The sequence below is a fragment of the Aphelocoma coerulescens genome, chromosome 11 (assembly GCF_041296385.1).
Source record: "Aphelocoma coerulescens isolate FSJ_1873_10779 chromosome 11, UR_Acoe_1.0, whole genome shotgun sequence".
NCBI lineage: Eukaryota > Metazoa > Chordata > Aves > Passeriformes > Corvidae > Aphelocoma > Aphelocoma coerulescens.
Window position 1 is genome coordinate 3,766,534 of NC_091025.1, and position 20,372 is coordinate 3,786,905.

The 20,372-nt window shown below is 42.0% G+C and overlaps 1 long non-coding RNA gene across 7 annotated transcripts in view; it reads left to right on the top strand.

Annotated features, from left to right (window-relative positions):
- Positions 1-5,293: 5,293 nt before the first annotated feature.
- Positions 5,294-20,372, top strand: part of LOC138117103 (uncharacterized) — an 81,690-nt gene continuing 66,611 nt past the window's right edge. For 2 of the 7 annotated variants that reach the window (XR_011154507.1, XR_011154510.1), the window contains exon 1: positions 13,550-13,944. This is a non-coding gene — a long non-coding RNA (uncharacterized lncRNA). Of the gene's footprint in view, positions 5,367-13,542; positions 13,945-20,372 lie in introns of those variants that run through there. The other 5 variants (XR_011154509.1, XR_011154511.1, XR_011154512.1 and 2 more) reach the window with 5 other exon arrangements.

The window sequence follows — 20,372 nt, forward strand, 5'->3', positions numbered from 1 at the left end:
CCAAAGCAAAAGACCATGAAACCCCAAAACAACCCCAAACTGAAGCTCTCTTTAATTAAGTATTGGATCCTTCAACCTCTTCCTTTGCAAATCCCACATGAAGACAAGGTCTTCATGCAACTTCTGTTTCTGCAGGGTGATATGAGTTATATTGAGGAATTTTAGCATTTACTGGAAACTGTGAAATTTCCCTGCTCTTTCACCTCCATTTTATTTGTTCATTTTCTTATTAAAGCCAGACTCCATGAGTACTTAAACCTATGAATAAGCAATGAATTGGAGCTGGAAAGTGATGCCCAGACATCACTGAAACAAAGTGCCAAGAGTTTGAAATCACCTCCCTCTCCTGGGCAGGGTGTTCTGGATGTACAGGGTGTTCTGGATGTACAGGGTGTTCTGGATGTACAGGGCAGGACAGGACAGATCCACAGATCCACAGCCCGAAGCTGGGATGTGCTGGGCTCAGTGCAGGAATGAGGAGCTGTCATGGGTTAGCAGACCAAACCACTACAGGAGCCTTAAGGAATCAGACAAATTCACTTTCTGACCCACTGTGTAATTTTGGGGCAAGCCACTTAACCCCTTCTGGCTGCTTCTGTCACCCGCTGGCTGATGATTGATGGTGTAAAATAAAAAATTCTGGTGCAAGGAATATTATTGAAAAGAACAAGGGAAGAGGCAGGAGCCCACACATTTCATGTCTCTTACTCCTGGGTGGTGCTCTCCAAAAATACCACGTCTATTAGGCAGAGTGTCTGCAGGAGTCACAAATTACTACAGTTAGGATGGATTATAAATCTCAAGTAAAGCCCAGTCAATTCTACAGGTGATATATTTCTTTTATTACTGACCCTTTATTGCTTCTCTCTCACACATGCATCTATCTTTATCTATCTTTTGTTCTTGGGCAGAGGGGGTGTCGTGCTGCATTAATATTCCTCTCTGCAGCTTTTCTAGCCAGCCCCATTTTCTTTCTTTTTTGCATCAAACAACTTGACTTAAAAAAAAAAAAAGCTTCTTTTTTTTTTTTTTTTTTTTTTTTTTGCTGGACCTTGCTTGACTATGAAACAAAATATAGGGATATGAGAGAGATTTAAAAAAGCATCCTGGGGAATTTGGACATTTAACCCCACCTCCATTTATTCCCAGAATACAGGGGGTCATTTACTCTCACTCCTTTTATTTTTTTTGGAGGAGAGGGAATAAAATATTCATTTCCATTTAATTTGGCATCAGAAAGACAAACTTTTCAATTAGGGAACACTCATTTAATCAGTCTGGGTTAGCATTATGAGAATGAGATGATTTACTGATTCTAAATAAACATTACTAGAAATGTAATTCCCTGAAATGTTTTTCTTTTCCGGTTTTTGTCTTGACTCACCTTGGGGAAAAGGAGTTGAACCATTTCTAGGTGATGTCTGGGCCCATTTGCTGCTCAGGGGGCTTGAAGGAGGGAGCTCCAAGGGATGTGGGGGTCTGGTATGGGGCCAAATCCAAGAAGGGAAGGGAAGGGAAGGGAAGGGAAGGGAAGGGAAGGGAAGGGAAGGGAAGGGAAGGGAAGGGAAGGGAAGGGAAGGGAAGGGAAGGGAAGGGAAGGGAAGGGAAGGGAAGGGAAGGGAAGGGAAGGGAAGGGAAGGGAAGGGAAGGGAAGGGAAGGGAAGGGAAGGGAAGGGAAGGGAAGGGAAGGGAAGGGAAGGGAAGGGATGGGATGGGATGGGGAGAGGGATGGGGTGGGGTGGGATGGGATGGGATGGGATGGGATGGGATGGGATGGGATGGGATGGGGACAGGAATGGGATGGGATGGGATGGGATGGGATGGGATGGGATGGGATGGGATGGGATGGGATGGGATGGGGTGGGGTGGGATGGGATGGGATGGGATGGGATGGGATGGGAAGGGTGTGGGATGGGATGGGATGGGATGGGATGGGATGGGATGGGATGGGATGGGATGGGATGGGATGGGATGGGATGGGATGGGATGGGATGGGATGGGATGGGATGGGCTCTCTGGTAACTGTGGTCATGAGCAATAACCTCAGAGTTTTGCAGAGCTGCATAAAAGCCAGGTTGGAGCTTCAAGCCTGAGCAATCAGAGAACGCTGAATTAAACCCACTGGACACCGAGAGAACGTGTGGGGTCGAATCTGTACCAGAGAGAAACAGAGGAAATAAAACCCCTCATGCAACAGGCCCTTGAGGGACAACACAGACTCTTTATATTACACCAGAAAATCTTGCTCCACTCCTGGCAGCAGAAGAGGGAAGTTGTGCAGATCTCCAAGTGCACGTCACTGGGATGCCCGAATGAGAAAATCTCTTGGAACAAATACACGGAACACACCGCGACGGAGAGAGACAAATCTCTCGTCTACCCTCAGGGACCAAATGCAACTTACAACTGCTGAGTGAATAATTAGTGTTAATTAGCAGTAGAAATTGATGCCTTCGGAGATAGTCTGCCAAGTTTTTAAGCACTTTAATACTAATGGATTTTTTTTTTCTCTGGGATAAATCTTTATAGAGGAAGCGAGTACAAATTGATTTTTAAAGAGCCTGTCCAGTGCTGAATTTATCTAACGAAAACATTGGGTTTGAAAACAATTACATTTACTTTCAGTGTATTTTAATGCTTTTTCCAGTGGATTAATCTCTCTTTAAATAATTTTGCTATCATCTTTTTCTCTAGTTTCCTGGAAAAGGAGTATGTAGAACACATTTGCATGTTTAGGAGTTGTTAGGATAAAATATGTCGCCATGTCAAGCTACTAAGTTCCTAAATCATTCTTCAATTATGAAAAAGTATTCAGCTGTAATGATAATGGCAGTATAATGATATTTTGAATCACAAGAGTAAAGTTCACTGAGTGGAGGCAAAGACCTAAGAGTTAAGAAAATTGTCCAAGCAATTTCATGTCCTCTCTGTTCAAACAGTTGCTGTCTGAACCCAGAATCCTTATTGAGGTTTCTTTTCACATCCTTCCAGCTCAAATCAAGTAATGAAGCCAATAGGATTTGGAGCAAGGGCTTGAAACTGCCCCTCTGACTCTGATAGCATTTGGGATTTGGGCATTTCCATGGGGAAATCAACATTACCAGCAGGGATTCAGGGCTGGCACAGTGACAGTGGCACATGGATGGCCTTGCCCTGCAGGGGAGGGATGAGGGCAGGGCCACTCTGGCTCCAGTTCCTTACCTAAGGATTTAGATGGAAGAAATCAAAGATAAACACAATATCTTGATTTCCAGAAGTTTTGGGCTCCTTGATTTCTCCCTGAAGTTTCAGAGAGAGAGGTTTATTCAAGACATCAAAACCCTGATGGAGAAATCTTGGAGACTTTTGCAGGCAGTTGATACGAAAAACCCCGAAATAGCACAGAATGAAAGCTGTTTTCTTACATTATACAGCAGGCAGGAGTCAGAGAATTAAATCAGTGCAGTAATTTCTTTGTTGTTATTGCCAGCAATGCATTGAGGAGTTTCTGGAGAAATCAGAGCTGAGAGGAAGGTTTGGAACAGAGACACGTTCAATGCTAAGCATGTTAATTACCACAAAACTGTGGAACTTTTCTAACAGGTGGTGTAGCCGTGCCGGGTTCCATGAAAAGTCTGCTGTAGTTTTTTCTAACACTGTTCAAGATGTGCAGGAAACATACCAACCAAATTAATTCCTGCAGCAAGAAAGAAGGACCAATTTATATTTACAGGGGAAAATGGTTCTTTTTCACTGCCAGCTCGAGACCTCAGAATATTTGTTCACAGGGGTATAAATATGGGAGTCACAAAATGAGCAAAGGCAGACAAGAGCCTCTCTGCTCCTCCTTTCTTTCCACTTTCAGAATTATTTAGAATGTTTCCTTACAGGTCATGATCCAAACCCAACTCAAATCCATGAAATAACACCAGTGATTTCCAATACGTTTGGATGAGGCTGGATTTGAAAATCATTGGGAGCTCCACAAGAGCAGATGATGCTGTGACCCCACAGGGAACCTCTGAGGACAGGTTACATTTGCCTTAAGGACCACTTGAATCTTTGTTCATGATGTGCATAAAAGGGACACAAGGCACAGAATTTACCTTGTGGACCACAGCAATGCTGAAATAAAACCTTGAATTAAGACCAGTCACCAAAGTCCACAGACCATTTTTGCAACCTAGTTTCTAACCACACAACGTATATAAATTGGAGATTTTTTAAAAATAAACACGTTTTTGTGTTTGTCTTCTGGGTGAATCCATCGTGTATGTGTTCTGCATGGGTTTCCATGCAAAATTAAAGACACGTGGACCACAATGTGCCTGTGACAGAGCAGTAAGACAGGGCACGAGTGTGAGACCTGGCAGCACAAGTGATGTGGAGCTGGCCCAGCCTCTGCGTGGTTTCACTGTTGGAAAAGCCCATTCAGGCTCTCTGGGAACGCTGTCACCAAGAAACACAAACTTTTCTCAAGTGAATCTCAAAGATTTACAGAGAAGTTTAATTCTCAGGTACACCAAGATTCTGTATATTTTTAAATCCTGAGACACCATAAAGCTTTGTGAGAATAGGTGTTGTTTTGGGTTGTGTGTATACTTTTGAGTAGCACAAGGTTTCTTTTCCCTCTTAATACCTGCACACAGACAGAAGTGACTTGATTTTAGGCTGAATAAAAATTAATTATTGTACAAGATATGTTACTGAAATAATCCCTACTTCAGTTTGTACACAGATGTTAGCGACACAAAGCCTCTCCACGCCCCCCCTGTTCCTCCTCACTGTTTTTTGTCAGGAGGTATTCCAGACACCCAGCTCTGAAAATGTGCACTTATGCTTGGTTGGGCTCAGGTTCTTGGAAGTTGTTTGGTTGTGAACAAAACGTGAAAGAAGACAAACAGTGGATGTTGAATTATTTTTGTTCATGCCAGCTAACACCAGAGGCTTTGGGGATCACAGATATGTTGTGTGCTGGTATTGGGAAATTCACCACTTTATCAAAATGTCGGGTTTACAGGCCTCTAGAGAGTGACAGTTTTTCCTGTTTTCCAGTGAAAATAGTGAGCCAATACTCTGTGCTCCCAGCTTTCCCTGCCTGCACCCTCCTCCTCCTTCATTCAATAAAGTCCTTTGCTCTCTGGGTATATTAAATACAGCTTGATTACTCTAGAGATTATTTTCTCCTTTTTTATTGCTTTTGACTCTTTATTACTGCTCATTAGAATGTTATTAACTTGGCCTCAGTTATGACAATGCTCAACACCTGCTTCACATAACAACCCATTGCCTTCCCTTCTCCAGCACCACACACCTGGGCCTTGAATTATTCTCTTTGGCTGAGCTGAAAGAAGCAGCAGAGAGAGCAGGTCTTTGGTTTTTCTGAGGTAAGAGGCTTTTAATTTGTGACTTGACAAGGATCCTGTTATTAATGATTCTGTTTTCCATCCTGGCTCTGCGTGTGGTGACTGACACTGACAATTATTTTGGAACAGTTGGTGACGTGAGTGGTGTTTCAGTGAGAAAAAAGGCAGGGTTGAGCCTGCTTTTAACTGAACTGGAGTCTTCTGTGAAAAAAATCTCCCTGGGGAGAACACAGACATGGCCAGCCCTGGCTGGGGTTGACTGGGGTGTCCCAAAGGCCACCAGTCCTCTGCAGCCCTGCTTGGGTTTTGCTTCCACCGCTGCCAACAGCAGCTTGGGAAAGGAGGGTCACTGCTTTTTTTTACTCAGAGAAGGTCAAGCTAAAACCAGGATTTCTCTCCTTATGAGCAATATTTCTGAACCTGAGGCTGTTAAGTGATTGCAAAGCAGAGAGCTGTAAGAGGAAAGGAAAAATATGGAAGAAATGCAGAGCATCAGGTGAGGTGATGCTGTGGTAACACCTGGTACCTGCAAACTGAGGAAAGTTGCATTTTTTAGGAAAGATTGCATTCTGGAATGCACAGAAATGCTTCCCCACCTCTCTCCTGATGGCTGCAGCTCACAACTAAAGACCACAGGTGGTTTCAGGCTTCCACTTTTTCCCTTTAGTCTGAGTTTGTCAGTTTTCAAATCTGGAATGAAATCTCAGCAACATCCCCCAGAGAGGGCAGTGAGGGCAGGGCATCGGGGCAGGATATCAACTTATCCACACAATTTAGATTTTGTTTTTACTGAATTATGCAGTACCAGAGCTCTCAAACCTCATGCACTGATAATCCCAAACCAGTGTTGTGGGAATTGTCAGAATTTGCAAGGAAATAAGAAAGTCTATTTTTACCGCTGTGAGACAGGGGCAGCTGGAGAGCAAATCTGTAATAAAGAATAAATTTCATGGCCCTTTTTGTGCATTAAAATTAGCCTTTTACTGAAACAGGTTTGGGATCAGGTCTGAACTCCAGCTTGTGTAAAACTCCTATGTCTCTCTAGTTCAAATGCAGGTGCTCTGTTCCAGAATTCCTTTGATCTGAAGAGACCTATATTTATTCCCAGGCTTTCTGCTGTGGGTGGTTTTATTTTTTATTGTTTTGTTTTGTTTTGTTTTGAAGTAAAGAATTGCATTGAATTCAAACATGCAAATAATGGATTTCTAAATATATGGTTTGATATTGTAAAAACAGAAAGAAAAAGGGAATTTGACTGCCTTTAAAAAGGCCATGTTGTCAAAGGAAATTTGACATTTCCTTGGTAAACTGAAAATGTATCACTTAAAGTCATTGTAGATTATCAGCTTTACTCTTAAGCAATTATAGAAATCTTAACTAACCAACATTTTAAATTGAAAAGTCATTCCAAATTGAAAATTCAAGCATATTTTCTGAAAAATTCAGCTGCTAAATATGTATATTTTTTAGCATTCAGAGTGGAATGGTGGAGTTTTATTCAAGAAAAATTAGTAAAAATTAGTAGTTGTTGAATGACTTTTTACCAGTTTGTTCCCAACTGCAAGAATTCTCCTGTTTATTGCCTGTTGTCAGTTGATGTCCTGGGAATGGGAACATAAGGAATTCCGGATCTCTTTCCCTACGTGTGTACTGGGAGTGTAGGGGCTGTTTGGAGCAGAGAACACCTGTGCATGGCACCCAAAATTTAAATTTTATAGCGAGTTCCCAGGCAGCTTTTAAACATCCCACTGTTGGTGGATGCACTCATCGTGTAGGGACTGTAAGATTGTAAAAAATCAGGGTTTTTCTTTGTCACTTTAACTCTTTCACCCAATCTGGCCGGATATCTTGATGTCTGGAAGTGGGGAAATACAGAAGGCAGAATATTTCCAGCCTAGGCCATCTCCCTCCAGTGCCAAAGGAATCCAGAGGAGGCCTTTAGGAGATTTCACACCCGCTGGAGGGTGACCTTGGGCAGAATCTGCTTATGGCAGCTCTAAAATCACATTTTTCACCCAGACTCCCTCCCAGCCCTGCACTATTTTCTGTCCCACTCCAAAAGGAAAGGAGAAGGAATTTTCCAAAGACCAGCCCAGGTTGGTTTCCCCTCCCCTGGGCTGTGTGAGAGCAGCTGCTGCTGGAGTTACCTCTGCAATTGTGTTAGCCACGAGTTTTAATCAGTATTTGTCCATCTGAACTGAAAAGGAATTAGCAGTGGCCTTTCAAACAGAATTCTGTCTCCCCTTTGATACCTTTTTGTATTTTTTTGGTATCCACTGACAATAATGGATATGTATGTGCCCAGTTCTCTTTGCATTGCTCACCACTCTTCTCTTGCCCCTCTTCATTCACAATAATGTGATTATTAGTCACAGCAAGAGCTGGGGCAAGTAACTGTGCTGCTGGGACTGAGGCTTTACACATTTGTCTTTAATGAGCAGCTTTTTTTTATCTTTTTTCTTCTCAAGGCTACAAGGCAGCTATGAAATAGCAGTGAGACAGCAGAAGGTCATAATTTGGGAAAGCCTTTTATTTTTAAAGAAATATTGATACAGTGGAATTGATTGTTTTGAAGATAAATGAGGTGACAGGTGCTTTTTGTTTCTTTTTCTATGAATTTTCTGTCTCAGCATAATAGTGACCCTTTTTTACCTCAGAAAAGAAAAAGTGACTTTTTCAGTTTGAAATGCTGAAATGGAGATTGCTTAAAAGATAAAACTGATATCTGTGGAAGTAAATTTTTGAGGGGGGAGATGAATGGAATCATTATGCGATGTCATTAATAGGTAAATTTGGGAAAAAGAGAGAGAACTGAATTTTAAAATAGGAACTTAACGAGAATTTGGTAGAGCAAGGGGGTGAAACCCAGAAAGCCCCAAGTGCCCCATCCACATGGATTTTAAATCCCTTCAGGAACAGTGGCTCCACCCTCCTTGGGCTGCCAGTTCCAGGGACTGACAACCCTTTGGGTGAAAAAATTTTTCCTGCTATCCAACCTAACCCTCCCCATGCCCAATTTGAGGTTGTTGCTATTGTTATTAAGGATAACTGTGTGTCTCAGCATGGCTGAATGCTGCTGAGCTGCCCAGTAAACCAGCATTGATGATTTTTTACTCACTCGAGCATGTACAGAAGTCTTCAAGTAGCAAAAACATCAAGGGCTGCTTCCAACTGGGAATTGTGTTTTTCTCCATGACTGAACTGGCCAATAACAGGATGATAATTAGATGAAGAATAAGAAGCACTTTAAAGCCACTTGTTGCTTTCTTTAGCGAAAGAACAAATCATGGATACAGTGTGAGAGTAAGGGATCCAGTCTGATAAATATCATCTCTTCAGCCACAGGAAAAATGCAGCAATTGGCCAAAAAACCACGTGTGTCCCCATGACTGATACATGAAAGGCTGAAAGTCCCTAAATATTTGTTAAGGAAAGAGGAAAAAGAGCATTACATTTGTGTTCTGTAATGCTTGCAGCCCAGGCTGGGTAATAAACAGCTGTCACTCCAAAGTGCTTCAGTACATTAAAGGCATATTTTATTGCCATTCAATTAGAATTGTGTTGCACTTTTCCCTGTGTGTCTGGCTCCCATATTGACACAGAGATTTGTATTTGGTTGGGGAAATCACTCCTGCCTTTCAGGACATGTCCTGTTCCTTATGACACAGCAGAGGAACCAAAGGATATCCAACAGGTGCTGTTTCTCATTATTTTTGTATTTTCTCTTGATGCACAACCCACTCTTTGGTTGGGTGTTTCTTTGAGGGCTGTGGGATAAAGTGGTATATGTTAGGTTTCAATGATTGGAGTACATCATAAAATCATCCTGGTTTTCCTTCCTGTCCTACCATGAAATACGTATTTTTGGAGTTCATTATTATATCAGAGATGAGTGATGCAGAAAGCCCAAATGATCTTTCTTGGGGACAGACTTTAGTGGTTCATCCAGCATTTTGTCCACCCTGTTCTCTGCCTCCTGGGCTTTCCAGACCCAGGAAATGACTGCAGATTTCTGAGGGTTGCCAGCACCAGGTGACAGAGAGCTGACCTGTTTTTTCCATTCAGGGAGCTGCTGCTGTCTTGTCCGTGCAGTGGCCATTTTTTAATTCATATTTCTGTGAGAAATAATTGGTTTTCTGCATATTTCTAAATCAAGCACAGAGCACTTTGCAGACCAGAAGGCTTTGTTAATCAGTGTGGAATGTGCAATGGAAAAGGGTTTGCCAGCTTTTGCTCCTTGAAAATCTGAAGGCTGACAGAATTATGCCATAACTATAGAGTCTGGACAATTTTGTTTATTTCCTCTCTTTTTAATGGATTTCATTAGGTTTCACATTATGCAGGCATGCAGAACAAACCAGGGAAATGGCTGGAAGCCTAAATGAAGAGAGATGTTTACTTTATTCTGTACAAAGACAAATCTTAAAGATTGAATTTTGTTAGCATATTTTTTTTCCTCACTTTTCCTTTGCTTCTTTATTTCCTTTCTCATTCCATGAAGAAATTGATTTCTTTTGTTGACATTTTGGGGGGGTTTCTTTTGTTTGCTTGATTTTTATGCTTTAACTAGAAATGTGTCTGCACAAGCTTTGTGTTCACACACAGACAACTCCCCCCACACCTTCATAAAATCATTTTCTCCTGCCATGTGAATATTTCCTAATGCCATTTGCTGCAGTGATCAGAGCACAATAATGTTTTCCCTGTAGAAATGTTTATGGCAAACTCTATTATTGTTACAGAAACAATTGCTCTCTTTTGATTCCTGTGAAAAACTGACACATTTCCTGCAGACTTTATTTTCATTTCCCTTAGATATTGTGGAAGTCAAATCAAATCGAATCAGCCCCAATTTATTACAGTGTTTAACACCACTCACTTGTTGGGAGCTGCTTTTTAGAAGACAGCTCAATCCTTTCCCTGCCTCCTCCTTTGAATAAAGCAGGAACTAGAAAAAACCCAAGGATTCCAGGATAGGAGGATAATTTGAACAGCTTCTGACTCTGCTGCCTGAAAATTATCTCCCCAGCCGATTAACAGGAATTGGGGCCTTCCCAGTGCCATTGTGAGCTCTGGGTCACACCTGAATTTTCTGGAAAATGCCATTCCCAGTGAGCTGGATTTGCATGGCACAGCTTCATTTACTGCACCTTAACCATGTTGTTTGTCGAGCTTGATGCTTTTTTCCCCACATTTTGATACGTTTGAAGTGTTTATCAGACAAAATCACAAATTAAATTTTATCAGTCTTTCGAATGAGAAGACTTTTTGTGTTTTCTCTGCCCATGGACCCACAATCAAATTGTTGCAGCAAGCAGGGCTGGGAGACAAGGCAGAATATGGCTTTGATTAATACTTTGAGCACATTCCTATATTAGATATATATCTGTGTGTATAAATATATATATGAAAACATTTAATAATAACCTTTCTCCTGGCTGAGATGATGTGCTTGGCATTTCATTCTCATCTCTTTGTGGGGCTGATGGTTTGATTCCTGAGGTCAGGGTTGTTTTGAAGGCTGCGTTTCTCAGGCCACACAAGAGTGGACGTTTGTTTGAGCTGGTGAGTTGCAGGAAAATGTCTTTGCAGCTGTACCAGGATGGCTGTGGCAGCAGCACAGGTTATTATCCCTGTGCTCAGGTGGTAAACATGACCATAAGTTAGTGGGCAGCAATCCTTTTTGTCAAGGCAGGTAGCTCAGAGACACAAAAGACTCCCTGCAAAAATAATATTTAGCATTTCACAGCAACCAATCTCCCTTGTGTGCCTTGCAGCAGCACTGCAGCTCATCTGGGCTGGATTTGCAGCTGAAATTCTGGGTTTAATGTGGCTTTGTGCTGAGGGAACTGTGGTCTGTGTGTGCTTCACAGACGTGGCTGGGTGAGGGAACTCTCTGGCACAGGAATCAGCTGCCTGGGGATGGGTTCAAACAGAAGATCAGGTTGTTGTGTGAGAATGTCTTTAGAGCAGAAATGATCACATTTTCTGTGCATGGGTTAAGCAGGGAACCTGCAAATGTACTGGGTTACAGCAGTGAGCAGGTGTTGCCTCAGCACAGGGCCAAGGTGCAGAGAATTCCGAGCTCTGAGTTTTGAATCAGAGCCTTTCCTGGGGCTGGGGTATCAGGCTCTTATCAGAATGACAGGGCAGCAAGGCTGTCACTTGGAATATAAATATTTTCATATATATATTCACAAGAGACAGTTTCTCTCTTAGATACTCTGGCTGAGCTGTGTTGTTATCCCTAAACAAAGCCAACTAATTAATGTCACAGAGAGTTTGTGCATAGCTGTCCATCCAGCTGTGACCCACGTGATGTGGTCGGGGGATGTTGTGCTGGCAGCACACAAACGCCACAACTTCAGTTCTGCAACTTTTGACATGTTAAAATATCAGACAAATCCAACTAACTCAAGGAGCTCACAGATTTATTATGGAGCCTGAAACACTTGCGAGAAAGAAACCTTAACAATATTATTTCTTCACTGATAAAATCCCCAAATCCCTTGCAGTTCAAAAATTACAGAGGATTTAAAAGACTTCATGCTCCAGGTTATAAACTGACAGTGAGCCAGTCACAGTGAGAAGTTCTGTCTTGCAGGGACACTGAACCACTATTACTTTGAGCTTTCTAATTCTCTGCAACCTGAGTCTTGACAGGTGGCTGTGCAGAGAAGCCAGAAATGTCACTCATTCCACCCCCTATCATGGCTGAGTTATTTACTTAAGAGCTTCCCACACCATCCTCCCAGAGAGGTGGAGAAGGATGAAAATCAAAAAGAAATCTGTCCTGAGAAGGCAGTGAGCTGCTCCTGGGGATCAGCTTCACTGAGGCACAAAGGTGATTTCTGAGGGAGACAAACCTCCTGGATGCTGCAGTGGGGAAATCAAAACAAAAGGGGTGTTCTGCTGCAGTGACACAGGTTTGGGGAAGGCCAAACAGATATTCCTTTATCCATCCATCTATCCAGGCATAGGCCACACTGAAACTTGGCACTAAAGGACACTTCTGTCAAGGGTTCCTGGTGAAGCTCTTCTGTCCATTGGGCATTTATTTATTTATTTAGAGGTCAGAATCCAGCCCTGATCTGTGGTGGTGGTGGCTTTGTGAGTGCTGGTGCCAGCAAGAGGAGAGCAGGAACAGGCAGGGGCAGAGAAGGGAACAGCTCTTTTGGGAATTGCACAGGTGAGGTTCCTCCCTGCAGGTGCACCCACTGCCTGCTCCAGCACTGCCCCAGAAAAGGCATTTTCTCCCTATTGCTTTGGCTCTGAGGTGTGAGTTGTGCCATTCAGTTACAGTGCACAGAACCCAAAAGGATCTGAACTAACAGTGTACAAATTTTGTGGGCAATTTGACATTAATGGACGAGATCTATATTAAAGGCAAAGGAGTGTTCTAGGAGCAAATATTTATTGTAGCTGACTTTCATGCAAACTGGCTTTTCAGGCCATGCATTTCAGGTCCCAGTAGGTTTTGAGACAGAACAGGTCTCTTCAAAGAGTTTTTGCAGCTAGGCAAACTTTTATAACTTTTTTCAGGCCCTTTATTGCCTGAAATAACATCATCCCCCAAGCAGAGTAAATGGGTCCATCAGCTCCAGAGCCCGGGCTCAGGTGGAGGTAGAGCTGGGCTGTTACACCGAAATGGAAGCAGCTGTGCTGCCTTGCACCAGCTGAGAACCCAGTGAGGTGGGTAGGAATGGGTTCTTTAATTTAGCTAGTATCTGGGATAGGAAAAAATAAAAATATTTTCCTGGAGGCAGCCCGGGAAGGGAGGCTGGGATGGTTTGTTCTGTGCTGCAGCTCAGCCACAGTCCCTAAAGCACAGCGAGATCCCTGGGCCAGCATTGAGCCAGCACTCCAGATCTCCTGGGTGTGTTCAGGAAGGCACAACTTAATGGGGCAAAACTGCTGAATTCTGCTTTTATGGAGAAGGGAATGCTAATTTAATGAGTGCATGTGTCTTGGATAACTGGTTCCCTCCATGTTTGTATCTGTTGATATTAGTTACACTCCAGCTGCCTTCCTGAGCTCACTCTTTTTCCTTCGGGATGGTTCTCTTCATAAATGTTTTGCACTTAGCTGTTTCATAAGCATAGAGAAAACAAATAATGGGCCTCCCCTGAGGAAAATAAGAGCATTATTTCATCTAAAATAACCTTTATCCACATGGGTTACCACCCACACCAACAGTTCACCTGACTCACGGATTCAATACTTTGATGAGGGTTTTCAGCACAGCCCATGTGTGGAAGGGCTTTGTAGACCTTAATTCAGGCCTCCTAAAAAGTGTTTTCCCCTAATGGAAAACACCTGGATCAGCCACCTGAATCCTATTAACATTTTCTAGGGGACAAGGGTTCTGGTGTAGTTAACAGGCTGCAGGAATAACACAAGGTTGGGGGTGTTGTAACACGATGGAAGAGCTACAAACCTAAAGAGAAATTATTTGCTAAGAATTTCTTCTCATAAAAACAATTTCTCTGAGAAGTTTCTGTGCTGTTCTGGGACTGAGCAGTTCTGTTTCCTGCTGCTGGAGGGTTCAGATGACGAAGCTGGTTGGGGTATGGATTTCTTGCCCAGCTCTCTGTTAGAGGTAAGATGTGAACTCAAAACCTTTACAAATTCCCAGGTCTCTATTTGATCCCTAAAATCAGAAATTTGGGAGTGAGGTGCAAAATACTGCTTGGCCCTTTAACTGTCTGCAGGGTTTTTTTTCTCGTTTTCCTCATCTTTTGCTGAAGTTTTTTTTTTTTTTTTTCCTTGAGAGTAGAGAAAATTAAGTTACTTATGGGTAATTCATGAACTAGAGACTGAAAATTTGGATTAAATATTTAAGATTTTTTCTAAACACTTTAATGAAATGAGAAACTACTATATAGGTATTTTTCTTCCACATGTCAATCATCCTCAAATTATGTTACCTCCTTAAATTCTTTTTACAAGTTAATGACATCTCATTATTCTATTAATGGTCTGCAGCAGGAATATCTGTATTTATTTTCCATCAGTGTTTCTGCATCTTGGTGTGCCTGGACAAGTATTAGAAAATCAAGCTTCCTCTTTCCTTGGAAACTTGGGAGAAGTGAAGTGTCTCCCAGTTCTCTCACTATGGATATTTGAATGCTAAGTTCTAATTTTTATTCGCTTTCTTTTCCTGTAAGCTTTATTCTTTTGATTTCAAATCACTGGGTGATTGAGCAGTTGGTGTGAGTCCAACAGCAAATTCCAGGGCAGAGTTTGGGAAGTGCCATGAATGGATCCCCCTCCAGTGCTCCCTGGAGCTCTGCTTGTGCTGGATGAGGATCTGGATCCACAGCTCCAGTGAAGCTCTGAATACCCTGCGAGGCTTAGAGTCTGCTGCAGCTGGTTATCCTTACTGGTTCTGGTTGTAGAATGTTTGTATCAGGAAAAGGTGGAGTGAAGCCAGTAAGTTTGACCTAGGCAGTGAAAAATGGAGCCTCTTGCAGTCTGATGCTTTGGTTTTTGTTTTCTTTCTTTTACATTTGTTGCTGAAGAAAGCCTGAACTAAGTCCTGGTTTAGCACCAGTGTAGGGTTTTCCCCTGTGATTTCCTGAGCAAGTGCTTTTGTGACTTGGTCCAAGACCTGACAAGATCAAAATCTTCTGGAATACATGTGTGGATTTTTTGAAAGAAAAACAGTGTATGTGGTCATGATGAGGTGTGTATGTCCTGCAGGTGAATTAAATTATGCCTTTCAGCAAGAACACAGACTGTTGGGTGAGGCCTTCCTCAGTAAGATTTTCACAGGGATTATTTTAGGCTTTTATAGAAGTAGATTCATGGCTGGTAAGGATTTGGTGGTGCTGCTGTAGGAAATCAGCACAATAGAGTATTTTCTTTTTAAATATTCCAGCTTTTTTCTCCTTTTCCTTTAAAATATTTCTCAGATTGACCTTCTTTCCCCTCTCTGTGTTACTGTGAAGCACTCTGTGCTTCCTACAAGCCAGCTAGACAGAAATTCACTCTGGCCAGGCTGATCTGTAGTACTTCCATGTTGCCCACATCTGTGGGGTTCCTGTGATGCCTTGGCAAAGCACACACCTTATTTATTCTGTACATTTGTCAAATAAAGCTTGACATGAAGTCATTGGGTTTGACAGAAGATTTATGGGGGTTTCAGCTGGCTTTGCATTAGCCCCACAATATTTTTTGATAAACTGTTGAACAGAATTAGTTAAAAGCACTTTTTTTGGTTTTTAAGGCCTTCTGTCCTGGCAGGTTTGTAAAACAGCTTGTGGAATCTCACACAGATAACCCCTATTAAACTTATAAATGTAGTCTAATTTTTTTTTTTTTTTTTTTTTACTTTCTTTCCCACTTTTGTGAAGTGAATTTTATAGAATTTTATGTGCTGCTGGTCCTTGTGCTCCCTGTCTTGGCACTTGACCACGAGATGCAGATTCCTCCCCTTCATTTTGTTCTCTCTCTCTCTAGAAATGGCCTGAAGCCTTGGAGAAATGCATTGAAAGTATGATTTTGGCTTTAATAAAGAGAAACAAGGAGTGGTAGAGGGAGGGATGGGAAGAGACACATAACTAATAATACTACTACTACTAATAATATTATTAATAATAATAATTTTTAAAAGCCCCAAACCCAACCCCAGAACACCATTTGATTTTGAATGCAGAGTTTGTGTGCAAAAGTTTTCCATCAGAGAGCTGTTAACATTGACTGTGATGATTACAACATTTCTGTGCTGTAAAACCACTTCTCTAAGCCCACAGAACATCAAGACTCAGTCTGGATAAGTCAGTATTTCGCTAAGGCCTGGGCTAAGGAAGGTCTGAATTTCCTTCCTATACATCAGAGTTAGACCAAGGCAAGCTGAGGGATTTTCTGGTGATGTTTGCATCCAACCTGTAGCTAATTTACTTCCAGGAAAGTGAATATTTCCATCCCTGCAGCACTAGATCAGAAAGTTCTGGGGCTTGAGTCTTCATGTCAGCTTGACTTGTAGCACAGTTGTGTTTGATACCTGATTAGAGAGCCCTAATTTGGCTTGGGTGGCTGCTTTTAAAACCTGCCTCTCCACCAAGATGGGTAGGTGAGGTTTTAGTGGGATTCAGAGGCAATGTCGGCAGAATGGAAATAAATATCCCAGTGGGAGGTGTCAGCTGTGCCAGAATTTATGATGCAAATCTATCTCCTGAACTGTTCCAGAAGTCTGCTGTTTTGTGAGGGTTGGTTCCTCCACCTGCCCACTCCCCTGTAGGTGTTCTGCTGGTGCATCCAGGTGTCAAAAATTAAGCTGCATCAAAACAAATTCTGCCATGGAAAGCTGCAAAACTTTGTTTTGCTTCTAGTCAGGTTTTAAAGTCATCTCCTAAACGCTTATTTGTTTGCTTTAGAAACTGCCAAAATATGTCCTGCAAAGCAGCACCTCCCATATTCAAGAATGGGTTCAAAGAGAGGTGGCAAACTATGAATGCACAGCCTGAGCTACCTGAGGTGTCTGACTGCAATAAATGAGCAGAGGAGAAATAAATATGTATTTAACATAGAAATGAAGAAAAATGCTTTCCTGGCCAAAAAAAGGTTGACATTTTATCACTGCCCCACAGGTGCATCAGCTGAGTTGCTGTTCTTGAGGATATCCAGAGGATCTGTTTTATATTTGCTCCTCTCCCAGCTGAATCCATCAGCCTTGCCCCCAGTCCCCCTGTAGGAAACCATGCTAGAAAATGCACAGGAAAACACCTGGAACTGTGTTTCCTTGGTGCCACGTTTCAATGACTTCTCTTGACTACAGTGGAAAACAGACTCAGATTTATGGCACATTCCAAAAGCACTCCCCATGTAGCTTTGCAGCACTCATTTTTTTCCAGGATCACTAATCAGTTGCACTACAAATTTATCAACCATTTCACCTTTGTCTTTCTTTGGCTCTGCTTTACATCCCTGCATGGCATTTGCAGAGAGATGGTTTTTACCCATCCATTTGTGGAAGGTCCCACACAAGTTGTAAATAAGGAGCTGGCCAGAGGGAATTGTGGAATTATTCTACCTTTACCTCCTGAGTGAGGAAGCCAGCCTAGTTAATGACTTCCCTCCACCTGGAGAGGTGCAGAATGGTAATTTGGATACTGGAAAAGCTGGGATTTATTGTCAGTTCAGAAGGCTGTGAGTGCCAGCTCTGCATTTCTCTACACCTCAACTTACAACTGGGATCAATACTGCAGTTGCAGCCCCCACTTGCATATTTTATTTGTGGAACACATATTTTGAAACTTTTTTTTTCCCCTGGTTGTTTTTAAAGAGTTACTGACACTTTGATTTAGGCTAGCCAGGATTTATTTTGCTTTCTTTTGAAAGGGGGAAAAGAGCTGCTGGTGATGGTGTTTGGTGTGTGTGCACCTTTCCCTGTGTGCTCCTGGAGGTACATGAAAGCTGTCACTCTGAATTCTGTTTAACTTAATTTCTCCTTCAGCCTCCCCTGGCAGTGCTATTGTTATGAACACATCCCATGGCCAGCAGAATGGAATAAAACCTTTGGTATGTGTGAGAAACGTGCCTTGGATAGATCTGGAAAATTCCAGTGAGCTTTCTAAGCAACTGCAAGTGGTGGTAGAGGTTTATTTAAAGCAAGGTCACGGTTCTGAACGTTCCTTTTCCCTGGAGCTGAGGGCAGCATCTCTGTTCAAATGCTGCAGCTCCTTCTGTCGTGTGCTGCCTCTTAGGGGTTTTCCTGGATGTTATACTTACTGAGGAGGTAGTCATTAAAATGGGAATTGCTGCTTCCAAATCCTCCACGAGCATTGTGTGTAGATATAAAATGTGCAGAGATATACTTTGGGCAGACACTGGAGGGGTCCAGGTTCACAGCTCTTTTGGAGTTTTCTGCTTCTCGACCTTAATTTTGCCTTTAAAAAATAAAAAATTATGCAGTTAATGATTATCTTTAAACCCATTTGCAGAAGGGTTTTTGGATTTTAAGTTGGTTGCATTCCCATATTGTCTTTGTTTTGTATCCTCTGGTTATTGATCTCTACTAAACACCTGTGAATTTTAACTTTTTTTTTTTTTTATCACAAAAAGATCCACTGGGCAAAATGGAGATCAAGTAGTTACAAATTTCATCCGTTGCAGTTAATGCATTCCCACTCTCTGGATTTTGTGCTTTCCTTGTGACTGTGTTCAGGCCAGCCATGAAATCCCTAAATCTTGGGGCTTCAGGAAAAACTTAAGCTTTAAAAAAAAGCTTTAATTCAATCCCTCTTTTTGCCACCAGCCAAACAGTCTGCCCCCACCCCTGTGGGATATATTTTGGTTTTCTATTCTATAAAACCACAGCTTACCAGCTGAGCTGTTGCCTAAAACGTAACGTGATGGAAGCCTGGCTGTAGCTTTGATATATGGCAGGAAGGCTGCATTCATGAATTGTGAATAAGAGTAACAATTTTTCAAATATATATTGTCAAAGCCGTTTTCTCTCCAATAACATTGCCCATAAAATGTAACAAGTGTAATGGCTGCTTTACTTGCAGTTAAAAAGTGCATACAATTGTAATATATCAGTCATTGTTAAAATGACATCTGGGAATAGAAGGAGATTTTTCTTGCCCTGTTTCAGGCTTCTTTATTACCAATGTTTCCTGTTAAAGGTATTAATATTAAAGAATTGCTAGATAGGGCAGCGCCTACATATATATGTGTGTATGCACATAAATATATATATATATATGTATTTTTTGAAATAGATATTATTTTCTCTTGAGTGACACAATAATTTCTCTGTAGGTCAAATAATGGACCTGTCTGTGCACTTTCATCTGTCAAAGGCATTGTGGCTGTAGCTGGTGCATGGCCATCCTAAACAGTTTTTTGTTCCCAAATCTCATGGAAGGCAATGGCTGCTGCTCCAAAGATCACAGAACTGAAAGGCATGGTGGTCTTGGTTCGGCTGATTCAGTGAAGTCAGTTGCAGCCAAATTAAGTCTTTGACTGCACTTCAAAAGCTTTCTAATGCAGGTTTTTAAAAGCTCAAAAGGTCTGACAAAGGAATTCAAAGTGACTTCTGAAGGCGGATTTCTCTGCTCTAAGCAGCCAGCCTGCAATCCTCGATCAGCTGAGGACAAATGCAAAGCTCCCCTTCTGCTGGGGCTGGGATTTCATCCACAGTGTGGGGCTTTGGAGAAGGTCTCATCACAGATGTTTGAAGTCTTTAATGGGAGTAGCAATGTTGAAAATCCCTCTTAACATGCCGTGCATGTGGCACTCGCAGAGCACCGTGTTCCCTCAATAAGTCATTGCTTAAACCTAATGCCTCATTCCTACACTTTGTCCTTGATCCTGCACAGGGGTCTGTGCTCACAGAACACTTGGCAGAATCAGTGCTGGAGACTCCTGCTTTGGACCAAGGGTTTAGAAGGCAAATCCTTGAGAGCAGGAAACCACATTTATTCATTTCAAAAGCTGTAAAGCTCCTCACCTTAGCTTTAGGACTAGAGTGTGAGTGGTGGCCTGGGTCTGCTGCATTATCTGGAGGCATTTTCTCCAAATGTCCATTGCTTGACAAGCAATCTGGATTAGCTTCTTGCACAAGGTGGCTTTCAAACCCTGGCAAGGAGGAAGCTGAAAACAAGACTCTACTATGAAAGTTAACGTAGCTAAATATTCCTGCTTAGTCTTAAGTGGCTGCTTTATCCTTCTGCCTTCATTTCCTGAGGCTTTTGATGTTGCAGCATGTGCTTAATAGAGCTCTACCCTGAACTGGTTACCACATTATGTTCAGCGTTTTTTAGTGAGTAATTAAATACTATATATGAAAATCAGAACACAAGCTGTATCCAGTGGTCCTTTTGTTTCAAGTAATGATTTGAAAAGCATTCAGAGTAGGTGTGAAGTACCTTTGTCATGGGCAGGACGGAGGGAATGATGGTTCTAAATATAAATTCTGGATAAATATTTTATGGAGCAGTGTGTCACTCAATATTTGTGGACCGAAACTGCAAATCTAAAGACATTGTTCCTAAATTTCTCGTATGGTATTTGACAACA